The sequence below is a fragment of the Eleutherodactylus coqui genome, unplaced genomic scaffold (genome assembly GCF_035609145.1).
Source record: "Eleutherodactylus coqui strain aEleCoq1 unplaced genomic scaffold, aEleCoq1.hap1 HAP1_SCAFFOLD_217, whole genome shotgun sequence".
NCBI lineage: Eukaryota > Metazoa > Chordata > Amphibia > Anura > Eleutherodactylidae > Eleutherodactylus > Eleutherodactylus coqui.
In genome coordinates this window covers 3579-17500 of record NW_027102207.1, presented here as the reverse complement: position 1 = coordinate 17500, position 13922 = coordinate 3579, and positions in this window count along the sequence as shown.

Genomic DNA, 13922 nt, shown 5'->3' with positions numbered 1-13922 from the left:
GAAAAAATGACAAAGTCCAAACGCTCCAGGCGCTGGCCAGGGATGCGGACCGGGCTGGCCGGGCCGGCGGGGGCTGCGGCTGCCGGGGCTGAGCCGAGTGTTGATGCATGTCGTGAGAACCGGGAAGGGGACAAACCTGTGGCTCCAGGCCGGGTGGGAGTTCCAGGAGGTCGGCCTGACTCTGGAGGTTTTCCCCTTAGCTTTTCCCCATAGGCCAAAAGGGGGGAAGTCAAAAAAGCACCCCCAGCAGATGTATGCAGGAGGGGCTGGGGGGTGACGGAGAGCGGGCTGTTGGCAGCTGTGTGGTGGCTGCTGGCAGCCGTGTGCTGGCTGCAGGGGTGGGCCTGGGCGGCTGCCGAGGGCCCCCGAAGCGCACCTACCAGCAGTAGCTCAAGACCCAGGCTGAGCCTCCGATGTGCCCGGGCAGGACACCCAGGAGGCGGGGAGCAGCCCCCGCTGAAGTCCATGGCATGTGCCAGAGGCGAGTCTTGGAGAAAAAACGACAAAGTCCAAACGCTCCAGGCGTGCAGGCCAGGGGTGCGGACCGGGCTGGCCGGGCCGGCGGGAGCTGCGGCTGCCGGGGCTGAGCCGAGTGTTGATGCATGTCGTGAGAACCGGGAAGGGGACAAACCTGTGGCTCCAGGCCGGGTGGGAGTTCCAGTAGGTCGGCCTGACTCTGGAGGTTTTCCCCTTGGCATTTCCCCATTGGCCAAAACGGGGGAAGTCAAAAAAGCACCCCCGGCAGATGTATGCAGGAGGGGCTGGGGGGTGATGGCGAGCGGGCTGTTGGCAGCTGTGTGGTGGCTGCTGGCAGCCGTGTGCTGGCTGCAAGGGTGGGCCTGGGCGGCTGCGGAGGGCCCCCCCGAGTGCACCTACCAGTAGGGGCTGAAGACCCAGGCTGAGCCTCCGATGTGCCCGGGCAGGACACCCAGGAGGCGGGGAGCAGCCCCCGCTGAAGCCCAGGGCAGTTGGCACAGATGGGTCTTTGAGAAAAAACGACAAAGTCCAAACGCTCCAGGCGCTGGCCAGGGGTGCGGACCCGGCTGGCCGGGCCGGCGGGGGCTGCAGCTGCCGGGGTTGAGCCGAGTGTCAGTGCAGGTCCTGAGAACCGGGAAGGGGACAAACCGGTGGCTCCAGGCCGGGTTGGAGTTCCATGAGGTCGGCCTGACTCTGGAGGTTTCCCCCCTGGCTTTTCCCCATAGGCCAAAAGGGGGGAAGTCAAAAAAGCACCCCCAGCAGATGTATGCAGAGGGGCTGGTGGGTGATGGATAGTGGGCTGTTGGCAGCTGTGTGGTGGCTGCTGGCAGCCGTGTGCTGGCTGCAGGGGTGGGCCTGGGCGGCTGCGGAGGGCCCCCGTAGTGCACCTACCAGTAGGGGGCTCGAGACCCAGGCTGAGCCTCCGATGTGCCCGGGCAGGACACCCAGGAGGCGGGGAGCAGCCCCCGCTGAGGTCCATGGCATGTGCCAGAGGTGAGTCTTGGAGAAAAAAAACGACAAAGTCCAAACGCTCCAGGCGCCGGGCAGGGTGGCGGACCCGGCTGGCCGGGCTGGCGGGGGCTGCGGCGGCCGGGGCTGAGCCGAGTGTCGATGCATGTCCTGAGAACCGGGAAGGGGACAAACCGGTGGCTCCAGGCCGGGTTGGAGTTCCATGAGGTCGGCCTGACTCTGGAGGTTTCCCCCCTGGCTTTTCCCCATAGGCCAAAAGGGGGGAAGTCAAAAAAGCACCCCCAGCAGATGTATGCAGAGGGGCTGGTGGGTGATGGATAGTGGGCTGTTGGCAGCTGTGTGGTGGCTGCTGGCAGCCGTGTGCTGGCTGCAGGGGTGGGCCTGGGCGGCTGCGGAGGGCCCCCGTAGTGCACCTACCAGTAGGGGGCTCGAGACCCAGGCTGAGCCTCCGATGTGCCCGGGCAGGACACCCAGGAGGCGGGGAGCAGCCCCCGCTGAAGCCCAGGGCAGTTGGCAGAGATTGGTCTTTGAGAAAAAATGACAAAGTCCAAACGCTCCAGGCGCTGGTCAGGGGTGCGGACCCGGCTGGCCGGGCCGGCGGGAGCTGCGGCGGCTGGGGAAGAGCCGAGTGTCGATGCATGTCCTGAGAACCGGGAAGGGGGCAAACCAGTAGCTCCAGGCCGGGTTGGAGTTCCATGAGGTCGGCCTGACTCTGGAGGTTTTCCCCTTGGCATTTCCCCATAGGCCAAAACGGGGGAAGTAAAAAAAGCACCCCCAGCAGATGTATGCAGAGTTGGGCTGGGGGGTGATGGGGAGCGGGCTGTTGGCAGCTGTGTGGTGGCTGCTGGCAGCCGTGTGCTGGCTGCAGGGGTGGGCCCCGGGCGGCTGCGGAGGGCCCCCGGAGTGCACCTACCAGTAGGGGCTGAAGACCCAGGCTGAACCTCCGATGTGCCCGGGCAGGACACCCAGGAGGCGGGGAGCAGCCCCCGCTGAAGCCCACGGCAGTTGGCAGAGGCGAGTCTTGGAGAAAAAAACGACAAAGTCCAAACGCTCCAGGCGAGCCGGCCAGGGGTGCGGACCCGGCTGGCCGGGCCGGCGGGAGCTGCGGCGGCCGGGGCTGAGCCGAGCGTCGACGCATGTCCTGAGAACCGGGAAGGGGACAAACCGGTGGCTCCAGGCCGGGTTGGAGTTCCATGAGGTCGGCCTGACTCTGGAGGTTTTCCCCCTGGCTTTTCTCCATAGGCCAAAACGGGGGGAGGCAAAAAAGCACCCCCAGCAGATGTATGCAGGAGGGGCTGGGGGGTGACGGAGAGCGGGCTGTTGGCAGCTGTGTGGTGGCTGTTGGCAGCTGTGTGGTGGCTGCTGGCAGCCGTGTGCTGGCTGCAGGGATGGGCCCCGGGCGGCTGCGGAGGGCCCCCAAAGCGCACCTACCAGTAGGGGCTGAAGACCCAGGCTGAGCCTCCGATGTGCCCGGGCAGGACACCCAGGGGGCGGGGAGCAGCCCCCGCTGAAGTCCATGGCATGTGCCAGAGGCGACTCTTGGAGAAAAAAAACGACAAAGTCCAAACGCTCCAGGCGTGCCGGCCAGGGGTGCGGACCCGGCCGGGCCGGCGAGAGCTGCGGCGGCCGGGGCAGAGCCGCGTGTCGATGCAGGTGGTGAGAACCGGTATGAGGGTAATCCTGGTCGCTCCGGGCCGAGCCAGGGTTCCAGGAGGGCGGAAGGAGCGGGCCCGTTTCCCCTGATAGCGCCGACGACGGTAAAATAAGGCCTCGCAAAACGTCAGCACGAACACCTTGTCGGGGTATAAGGGAACGAGCGGTGTGCGGTCTTTGACAAAGTGACAGTATTTCTCCAAAAAAAGCACCCCCGGCAGATGCGTGCAGACGGGGCTGGCTGGTGACGGAGAGCGGCGGGCTGTTGGCAGCAGTGTGCTGGCTGCAAGGGGTGGCCCGGGGCGGCTGCGGAGGGCCCCCAAAGTGCACCTGCCAGCGGTGGCTCAAGACCCTGGCTGAGCCTCCGATGTCCCCGGGCAGGACCCCAGCAGGCCGGGCACGGACCGCAGCTTGCCCCCTTTGCCGTCCGATGAAGCTCGCACGGTCAGAAAAAGTTTCAAAGTCCCAACGGGGGAGAGAGTGTTGACGGCGAGGGGGCGCTGGCTGCTCCAGGGGCCGGGAGGGAGGCCCTGGAGGTCGGCCTGGGGGTGAGTGGAGCGGCCCCCGTGTGTCCCTGAGCGTCCCCCGGTCTTTGGTCGAGAGGGGGTCTCAGCCGCTAATGTGCCCGCCCGGGTACCTAGGCAGGCCGGCCTGGGGCGAGTGGAGCAGCCCCCGTGTGTCCCTGAGCGTCCCCCGGTCTTTGGTCGAGAGGGGGTCTCAGCCGCTAGTGTGCCCGCCCGGGTACCTAGGGAGGCCGGCCTGGGGCGAGTGGAGCAGCCCCCGTGTGTCCCTGAGTGTCCCCTGGCGTTTGCTGAAGAGGGGGTCTCAGCCGCTAATGTGCCCGCCTGGGTACCTAGGGAGGCCGGCCTGGGGCGAGTGGAGCAGCCCCCGTGTGTCCCCGAGCGCCCCCCGGTCTCTGGTGGAGAGGGGGTCTCAGCCGCTAATGTGCCCGCCTCAGGGAGTCCGGCCTGGGGCGAGTGGAGCAGCCCCCGTGTGTCCCCGAGTGCCCCCCCGGTCTTTGGTGGAGAGGGGGTCTCAGCCGCTAATGTGCCCGCCTCAGGGAGTCCGGCCTGGGGCGAGTGGAGCAGCCCCCGTGTGTCCCTGAGCGTCCCCCGGTCTTTGGTGGAGAGGGGGTCTCAGCCGCTAATGTGCCCGCCTCAGGGAGGCCGGCCTGGGGCGAGTGGAGCAGCCCCCGTGTGTCCCTGAGCGTCCCCCGGTCTCTGGTGGAGAGGGGGCCTCAGCCGCTAATGTGCCCGCCTCAGGGAGGCCGGCCTGGGGCGAGTGGAGCAGCCCCCGTGTGTCCCTGTGTGTCCCCCGGTCTTTGGTGGAGAGGGGGCCTCAGCCGCTAATGTGCCCGCCTCAGGGAGGCCGGCCTGGGGCGAGTGGAGCAGCCCCCGTGTGTCCCTGAGCGTCCCCCGGTCTTTGGTCGAGAGGGGGTCTCAGCCGCTAATGTGCCCGCCTCAGGGAGGCCGGCCTGGGGCGAGTGGAGCAGCCCCCGTGTGTCCCTGAGCGTCCCCCGGTCTTTGGTGGAGAGGGGGCCTCAGCCGCTAATGTGCCCGCCTCAGGGAGGCCGGCCTGGGGCGAGTGGAGCAGCCCCCGTGTGTCCCTGAGCGTCCCCCGGTCTTTGGTCGAGAGGGGGTCTCAGCCGCTAATGTGCCCGCCTCAGGGAGGCCGGCCTGGGGCGAGTGGAGCAGCCCCCGCGTGTCCCTGAGTGTCCCCTGACGTTTGCTGAAGAGGGGGTCTCAGCCGCTAATGTGCCCGCCTCAGGGAGGCCGGCCTGGTGCGAGTGGAGCAGCCCCCGTGTGTCCCTGAGCGCCCCCCGGTCTTTGGTGGAGAGGGGGTCTCAGCCGCTAATGTGCCCGCCCGGGTACCTAGGGAGGCCGGCCTGGGGCGAGTGGAGCAGCCCCCGTGTGTCCCTGAGTGTCCCCCGGTCTTTGGTGGAGAGGGGGTCTCAGCCGCTAATGTGCCCGCCTCAGGGAGTCCGGCCTGGGGCGAGTGGAGCAGCCCCCGTGTATCCCCGAGTGCCCCCCGGTCTTTGGTGGAGAGGGGGTCTCAGCCGCTAATGTGCCCGCCTCAGGGAGTCCGGCCTGGGGCGAGTGGAGCAGCCCCCGTGTGTCCCTGAGCGTCCCCCGGTCATTGGTGGAGAGGGGGTCTCAGCTGCTAATGTGCCCGCCTCAGGGAGGCCGGCCTGGGGCGAGTGGAGCAGCCCCCGTGTGTCCCCGAGCGCCCCCCGGTCTCTGGTGGAGAGGGGGTCTCAGCCGCTAATGTGCCCGCCTCAGGGAGTCCGGCCTGGGGCGAGTGGAGCAGCCCCCGTGTGTCCCCGAGCGCCCCCCGGTCTCTGGTGGAGAGGGGGTCTCAGCCGCTAATGTGCCCGCCTGGGTACCCAGGGAGGCCGGCCTGGGGCGAGTGGAGCAGCCCCCGTGTGTCCCTGAGCGTCCCCCGGTCATTGGTGGAGAGGGGGTCTCAGCTGCTAATGTGCCCGCCTCAGGGAGGCCGGCCTGGGGCGAGTGGAGCAGCCCCCGTGTGTCCCCGAGCGCCCCCCGGTCTCTGGTGGAGAGGGGGTCTCAGCCGCTAATGTGCCCGCCTCAGGGAGTCCGGCCTGGGGCGAGTGGAGCAGCCCCCGTGTGTCCCCGAGCGCCCCCCGGTCTCTGGTGGAGAGGGGGTCTCAGCCGCTAATGTGCCCGCCTCAGGGAGTCCGGCCTGGGGCGAGTGGAGCAGCCCCCGTGTGTCCCCGAGCGCCCCCCGGTCTCTGGTGGAGAGGGGGTCTCAGCCGCTAATGTGCCCGCCCGGGTACCCAGGGAGGCCGGCCTGGGGCGAGTGGAGCAGCCCCCGTGCGTCCCTGAGCGCCCCCCTGGCGTTTGCTCAAGAGGGGGTCCCAGCCGCCAATATGGCCGCCCGGGTACCCGCGGGGGCCGCCCTGGGGCGAGTGGAGCAGCCCCCGTGTGCCCCTGAGCGCCCCCTGGCGTTCGCTGAAGAGGGGGTCTCAGCCGCCAATATGGCCGCCCGGGTGCCCGGGGGAGCGGCCTGGGGTGGCCCTGTGCAGCCTCCGGGCGCCCCTGAGTGTTTTCCAGTATCTGGCCGAGACACCCCCTGACCCTCCGACTGTGTCCGTTTGGAGCGCCTGGTGCCTGGGCACCCCCTGAGTGTTTTTCAGTATCTGGCCGAGACACCCCCTGACCCTCCGACTGTGTCCGTTTTTAGTGCCTGGTGCCTGGGCACAGACCGCGGCAGCTCCCGCTGGCCGCATTGACAGAGTGCTGAAAAAATGACAAAGTCCGAAAATGCCTGAGAACCGGGAAGGGGACAAACCGGCGGCTCCAGGCCGAGCCGGAGTTCCAGGAGGTCGGCATGATTTTGCCGGTTTCCCCATAGGAGGTGCCAAGTTGCCAAAATGGGGGAACTCAAAAAAGCACCCCCGCCAGATGTATGTAGGGGGGCTGGATGGTCGATGGGGAGTGGGTGCCTGGCAGCAGGGGCCACCCCGCGCAGGTGCCCCGGGGGGCCCGCGGGGGGCCCCCGAAGACACCCCCCCCAGCACTCGCTGAAAACCCCGTCCGAGCCGCCCGCGCTGCCCGGAGGGAGTCCCGGGAGGCCGGGCACGGCCCGCAGGTCTCTCCCTCTGCCCCCCGGTGAGGTTTGCACGGGGGGGAAAAGTTTCAAAGTCCCGACGGGGGGCGAGAGACAGTGCGGCGAGGGGTGGCGGGCTGCTCCGCGGACCCGGGGGAAGCCCGGGGAGGGCGGCCTGAGGGCGCGGAGGGCCCCCTGAGAGTGCCTACGGGTAGTAGGTGAGAAACCCTGCCTGTACCTCCCACGGGGCCCGGGCAGGGACCCCGGGAGGCCGGGCAGAGCCCGCAGGTCGCCCCCTTCCCGTCCGATGAAGCTCGCACGGTCAGAAAAGTTTCAAAGTCCCAACGGGGGGAGAGTGTTGACGGCGAGGGGGGTGCAGGCTGCTCCAGGGTCCGGGGGCAGCCCCTGGAGGTCGGCCTGGGGGTGTGGAGGGGCCCCCCTGAGAGCACCCAACAGTAGTTGCTCAAGACCCTGCCTGAGCCTCCGATGTGCCCGGGCATGAACCCCAGGAGGCGGGGAACAGCCGTGGCAGCCCCTGCTGAAGTCCTTGGCAGTTGGCAGAGGCGAGTCTTGGGGAAAAAAACGACAAAGTCCAAACGCTCCAGGCGCCGGCCAGGGGGGCGGACGTGGCTGGCCTGGCCGGCGGGTGCTGCGGCTGCCGGGGCTGAGCCGAGTGTCGATGCATCTCCTGAGAACCGGGAAGGGGACAAACCGGTGGCTCCAGTCCGAGCTGGAGTTCCAGAAGGTCGGCCTGACTCTGGAGGTTTTCCCCCTGGCTTTTCCCCATAGGCCAAAAGGGGGGAAGTCAAAAAAGCACCCCCGGCAGATGTATGCAGAAGGGGCTGGGGGGTGACGGAGAGCGGGCTGTTGGCAGCTGCGTGGTGGCTGCAGGGGTGGGCCTGGGCGGCTGCGGTGGGCCCCCTGAGTGCACCTGCCCGTGGTGGCTGAAAACCCAGGCTGAGCCTCCGATGTGCCCGGGCAGGACCCCAGGAGGCCGGGCACAGAACGCCGGTTGCCCCCCATTGCCGTTTGACGAAGCTTGCACGGTCAGAAAAGTTTCAAAGTCCCAACGGGGAGAGAGTGTTGACGGCGAGGGGGTGCTGGCAGCTCCAGCGGCCGGGGGCAACCGCTGGAGGCTGGGCCCGGACTGCGGCAGCCCCCCTTGCAGTCGAACAAAGTTTGAGGAGACGAGTCATGAAAATGACAAAGTCCAAACGCTCCAGGCGTGCCGTCCAGGGGGGCGGACCCAGCTGGTCGGACCGGCGGGAGCTGCGGCGGCCGGGGAAGAGCCGAGTGTCAATGCAGGTCACGAGAACCGGTATGAGGGTAAACCTGGCCGCTCCGGGCCGAGGCACGGTTCCAGGAGGGCGGAAGGAGCGGGCCCGCTTCCCCTGATAGCGCCGACGGCGGTAAAATAAGGCCTCGCAAAACGTCAGCACGAACACCTTGTCGGGGTATAAGGGAACGAGCGGTGTGCGGTCTTTGACAAAGTGACAGTGTTTCTCAAAAAAGCACCCCCGGCAGATGTGTGCAGACGGGGCTGGCTGGTGTGGGAGAGCGGCGGGCTGTTGGCAGCAGTGTGCTGGCTGCAGGGGTGGCCCGGGGCGGCTGCGGAGGGCCCCCAAAGCGCACCTACCAGTGGTGGCTGAAAACCCCCGCTGAGCCTCCGATGTCCCCGGGCAGGACCCCAGGAGGCCGGGCAGAGCCCGCCGCTTGCCCCCTTGCCGTTTGACGAAGCTTGCACGGTCAGAAAAGTTTCAAAGTCCCCACGGGGGGAGAGTGTTGACGGCGAGGAGGTGCTGGCTGCTCCAGGGGCCGGGGGCAACCCCTGGAGGCTGGGCACGGACTGCGGCAGCCCCCCTTGCAGTCGAACAAAGTTTGAGGAGACAAGTCATGAAAATGACAAAGTCCAAACGCTCCAGGCGCCGGCCTGGGGTGCGGACCCGGCTGGCCGGGGCCGGCGGGAGCTGCGGCGGCCGGGGCTGAGCCGAGTGTCAATGCAGGTCCTGAGAACCGGGAAGGGGACAAACCGGTGGCTCCAGGCCGGGTTGGAGTTCCAGGAGGTCGGCAGGACTCTGGAGGTTTTCCCCTTGGCATTGTCCCATTGGCCACAATGGGGGAAGTCAAAAAAGCACCCCCAGCAGATGTATGCAGAGGGGCTGGCGGGTGACGGAGAGCGGGCAGTTGGCAGCTGTGTGGTGGCTGCAGGAGGTGGGCCTGGGCGGCTGCGGAGGGCCCCCAAAGTGCACCTACCAGAAGGGGCCCAAGACCCAGGCTGAGCCTCCGATGTGCCCGGGCAGGACACCCAGGAGGCGGGGAGCAGCCCCCGCTGAGGTCCATGGCATGTGCCAGAGGCGAGTCTTGGAGAAAAAACGACAAAGTCCAAACGCTCCAGGCGCCGGGCAGGGTGGCGGACCCGGCTGGCCGGGCCGGCGGGGGCTGCGGCTGCCGGGGCTGAGCCGAGTGTCAATGCATGTCCTGAGAACCGGGAAGGGGACAAACCGGTGGCTCCAGGCCGGGTTGGAGTTCCGGGGGGTCGGCCTGACTCTGGAGGTTTTCCCCCTGGCTTTTCCCCATAGGCCAAAACGGGGGGAGCCAAAAAAGCACCCCCAGCAGATGTATGCAGGAGGGGCTGGGGGGTGACGGAGAGCGGGCTGTTGGCAGCCGTGTGCTGGCTGCAGGGGTGGGCCTGGGCGGCTGCGGAGGGCCCCCTGAGTGCACCTGCCAGCGGTGGCTCAACACCCTGGCTGAGCCTCCGATGTCCCCGGGCAGGACCCCAGGAGGCCGGGCAGAGCCCGCCGCTTGCCCCATTGCCGTTTGACGAAGCTTGCACGGTCAGAAAAGTTTCAAAGTCCCAACGGGGAGAGAGCGTTGACGGCGAGGGGGTGCTGGCTGCTCCAGGGGCCGGGGACAACCCCTGGAGGCTGGGCACGGACTGCGGCAGCCCCCCTTGCAGTCGGACAAAGTTTGAGGAGACAAGCCATGAAAATGACAAAGTCCAAACGCTCCAGGCGCCGGCCAGGGGGGCGGACCCGGCTGGCTGGGCCGGCGGGGGCTGCGGCTGCCGGGGCTGAGCCGAGTGTCAATGCAGGTCCTGAGAACCGGGAAGGGGACAAACCGGCGGCTCCAGGCCGAGCTCGAGTTCCAGAAGGTCGGCCTGACTCTGGAGGTTTTCCCCCTGGCTTTTCCCCATAGGCCAAAATGGGGGAAGTCAAAAAAGCACCCCCAGCAGATGTATGCAGAGGGGCTGGGGGGTGATGGGGAGCGGGTGTTTGGCAGCAGTGTGCTGGCTGAAGAGGTGTGCCTGGGCGGCTGCGGAGGGCCCCCTGAGTGCACCTGCCAGCGGTGGCTCAAAACCCTGGCTGAGCCTCCGATGTCCCCGGGCAGGACCCCAGCAGGCCGGGCACAGACCGCAGCCTGCCCCCCTTGCCGTTTGATGAAGCTTGCACGGTCAGAAAAGTTTCAAAGTCCCAACGGGGAGAGAGTGTTGACGCCGAGGGGGTGCTGGCTGCTCCGGTGGCAACCCCTGGAGGCTGGGCACAGACTGCGGCAGCCCCCCTTGCAGTCGAACAAAGTTTGAGGAGACAAGTCATGAAAATGACAAAGTCCAAACTGCTCCAGGCGCCGGCCAGGGGGGGCGGACCCGGCTGGCCGGGCCGGCGGGAGCTGCGGCTGACGGGGTTGAGCCGAGTGTCGATGCATGTCACGAGAACCGGCATGAGGGTAAACCTGGCCGCTCCGGGCCGAGGCACGGTTCCAGGAGGGCGGAAGGAGCGGGCCTGTTTCCCCTGATAGCGCCGACGGCGGTAAAATAAGGCCTCGCAAAACGTCAGCACGAACACCTTGTCGGGGTATAAGGGAACGAGCGGTGTGCGGTCTTTGACAAAGTGACAGTGTGTCTCAAAAAAAGCACCCCCGGCAGATGTGCGCGGACGGGGCTGGCTGGTGACGGAGAGCGGGCTGTTGGCAGCGGTGTGCCGGCTGCAGGGGTGGCCCGGGGCGGCTGCGGAGGGCCCCCTGAGAGCACCTACCAGTAGTTGCTCAACACCCTGGCTGAGCCTCCGATGTCCCCGGGCAGGACCCCAGGAGGCCGGGCACAGACCGCCGGTTGCCCCCCCCATTGCCGTTTGATGAAGCTTGCACGGTCAGAAAAGTTTCAAAGTCCCAACGGGGAGAGAGTGCTGACGGTGAGGGGGTGCTGGCTGCTCCAGGGGCCGGGAGGGAAGCCCTGGAGGTGGGCCTGGGGGTGTGGAGGGGCCCCCTGAGAGCACCTACCAGCAGTTGCTGAAGACCCTGCCTGAGCCTCCGATATCCCCGGGCAGGACCCCAGGAGGCCGGGCACAGACCGCAGCCTGCCCCCTTGCCGTTTGATGAAGCTTGCACGGTCAGAAAAGTTTCAAAGTCCCGACGGGGAGAGAGTGTTGACGGCGAGGGGGTGCTGGCTGCTCCAGGGGCCGGGGGGGGGAACCCCTGGAGGCTGGGCACGGACCGCGGCAGCCCCCCTTGCAGTAGAACAAAGTTTGAGGAGACAAGTCATGAAAATGACAAAGTCCAAACTGCTCCAGGCGCCGGCCAGGGGGGCGGACCCGGCTGGCCTGGCCGGCGGGTGCTGCGGCTGCCGGGGCTGAGCCGAGTGTCGATGCATCTCCTGAGAACCGGGAAGGGGACAGACCAGTAGCTCCAGGCCGAGCTGGAGTTCCAGGAGGTCGGCCTGACTCTGGAGGTTTTCCCCCTGGCTTTTCCCCATAGGCCAAAACGGGGGGAGGCAAAAAAGCACCCCCAGCAGATGTATGCAGAGGGGCTGGGGGGTGATGGAGAGCGGGCTGTTGGCAGCTGTGTGGTGGCTGCAGGGGTGGCCCTGGGCGGCTGAAGAGGGCCCCCTGAGTGCACCTACCAGCAGTAGCTCAAGACCCTGCCTGAGCCTCCGATGTCCCCGGGCAGGACCCCAGGAGGCCGGGCACAGACCGCAGCCTGCCCCCTTGCCGTTTGATGAAGCTTGCACGGTCAGAAAAAGTTTCAAAGTCCCAACGGGGAGAGAGTGTTGACGGCGAGGGGGCGCTGGCTGCTCCAGGGGCCCGGGGCAGCCCCTGGAGGCTGGGCACGGACCGCGGCCGCCCCCCTTGCAGTCGAACAAAGTTTGAGGAGACAAGTCATGAAAATGACAAAGTCCAAACGCTCCAGGCGTGCCGGCCAGGGGTGCGGACCCGGCCGGCCGGGCCGGCGGGGGCTGCGGCTGCCGGGGCTGAGCCGAGTGTCAATGCATGTCCTGAGAACCGGGAAGGGGACAGACCGGTGGCTCTGGGCCGAGCTGGAGTTCCAGGATGTCGGCCTGACTCTGGAGGTTTTCCCCCTGGCTTTTCCCCATAGGCCAAAATGGGGGAAGTCAAAAAAGCACCTCCAGCAGATGTATGCAGAGGGGCTGGCGGGTGACGGAGAGTGGTCTGTTGGCAGCAGTGTGCTGGCTGCATAGGTGTGCATGGGCGTCTGCGTAGGGCCCCCTGAGTGCACCTGCCAGTGGTGGCTGAAAACCCAGGCTGAGCCTCCGATGTGCCCGGGCAGGACCCCAGGAGGCCGGGCACAGACCGCAGCCTGCCCCCTTGCCGTTTGATGAAGCTTGCACGGTCAGAAAAGTTTCAAAGTCCCAACGGGGAGAGAGTGCTGACGGTGAGGGGGGTGCCGGCAGCTCCAGGGGCCGGGGGCAACCCCTGGAGGCTGGGCACGGACTGCGGCAGCCCCCCTGGCAGTCGAACAAGGTTTGAGGAGACAAGTCATGAAAATGACAAAGTCCAAACGCTCCAGGCGTGCCGGCCAGGGGAGCGGACCCGGCCGGCCGGGGCGGCGGGAGCTGCAGCTGCCGGGGCGGAGCCGAGTGTCAACGCAGGTGGTGAGAACCGGTATGAGGGTAATCCTGGTCGCTCCGGGCCGAGCCACGGTTCCAGGAGGGCGGAAGGAGCGCGCCTGTTTCACCTGATAGCGCCGACGGCGGTAAAATAAGGCCTCGCAAAACGTCACCACGAACACCTTGTCGGGGTATAAGGGAACGAGCGGTGTGTGGTCCTTGACAAAGTGACAGTATTTCTCAAAAAAGCACCCCCGGCAGATGTGCGCGGACGGGGCTGGCTGGTGATGGAGAGCGGGCTGTTGGCAGCAGTGCGCTGGCTGCAGGGGTGGCCCAGGGCGGCTGCGGAGGGCCCCCAAAGCGCACCTACCGGTGGTGGCTGAAAACCCAGGCTGAGCCTCCGATGTGCCCCGGGCAGGAACCCAGGAGGCCGGGCACAGACCACAGCTTGCCCCCTTGCCGTCCGATGAAGCTTGCACGGTCAGAAAAAGTTTCAAAGTCCCCACGGAGAGAGAGTGTTGAGGGCGAGGGGGAGCTGGCTGCTCCAGGGGCCGGGGGCAACCCCTGGAGGCTGGGCACACCCCCTTGCAGTCGAACAAAGTTCGAGGAGACAAGTCATGAAAATGACAAAGTCCAAACGCTCCAGGCGCCGGCCAGGGGGGCGGACCCGGCTGGCCGGGCTGGCGGGGGCTGCGGCTGCCGGGGCTGAGCCGAGTGTCGATGCATGTCCTGAGAACCGGGAAGGGGACAAACCAGTAGCTCCAGGCCGAGCTGGAGTTCCAGGAGGTCGGCCTGACTCTGGAGGTTTTCCCCCTGGCTTTTCCCATTGGCCAAAATGGGGGAAGTCAAAAAAGCACCCCCGGCAGATGTATGCAGAGGGGCTGGCTGGTGATGGGGAGCGGGCTGTTGGCAGCGGTGTGCTGGCTGCAGAGGTGTGCATGGGCGGCTGCGGAGGGCCCCCCGAGTGCACCTGCCCGTGGTGGCTGAAAACCCAGGCTGAGCCTCCGATGTGCCCGGGCAGGACCCCAGGAGGCCGGGCACAGAACGCCGGTTGCCCCCTTGCCGTTTGATGAAGCTTGCACGGTCAGAAAAGTTTCAAAGTCCCAACGGGGAGAGAGTGCTGACGGTGAGGGGGGTGCTGGCTGCTCCAGGGGCCGGGAGGGAGGCCCTGGAGGTGGGCCTGGGGGTGTGGCGGGGCCCCCTGAGAGCACCTACCAGCAGTTGCTCAAGACCCTGCCTGAGCCTCCGGTGTTGCAGGGCAGGACACCCATTGGCGGGGAAAAGCAGGTGGCAGCCCCTGCTGAAGTCCTTGGCAGAGATGAGTCTTTGAAAAAAATGACAAAGTCCAAACTGCTCCAGGCGCCGGTCAGGGGGGCGGACCCGGCTGGCCGGGCCGACGGGAGCTGCGGCGGCTGGG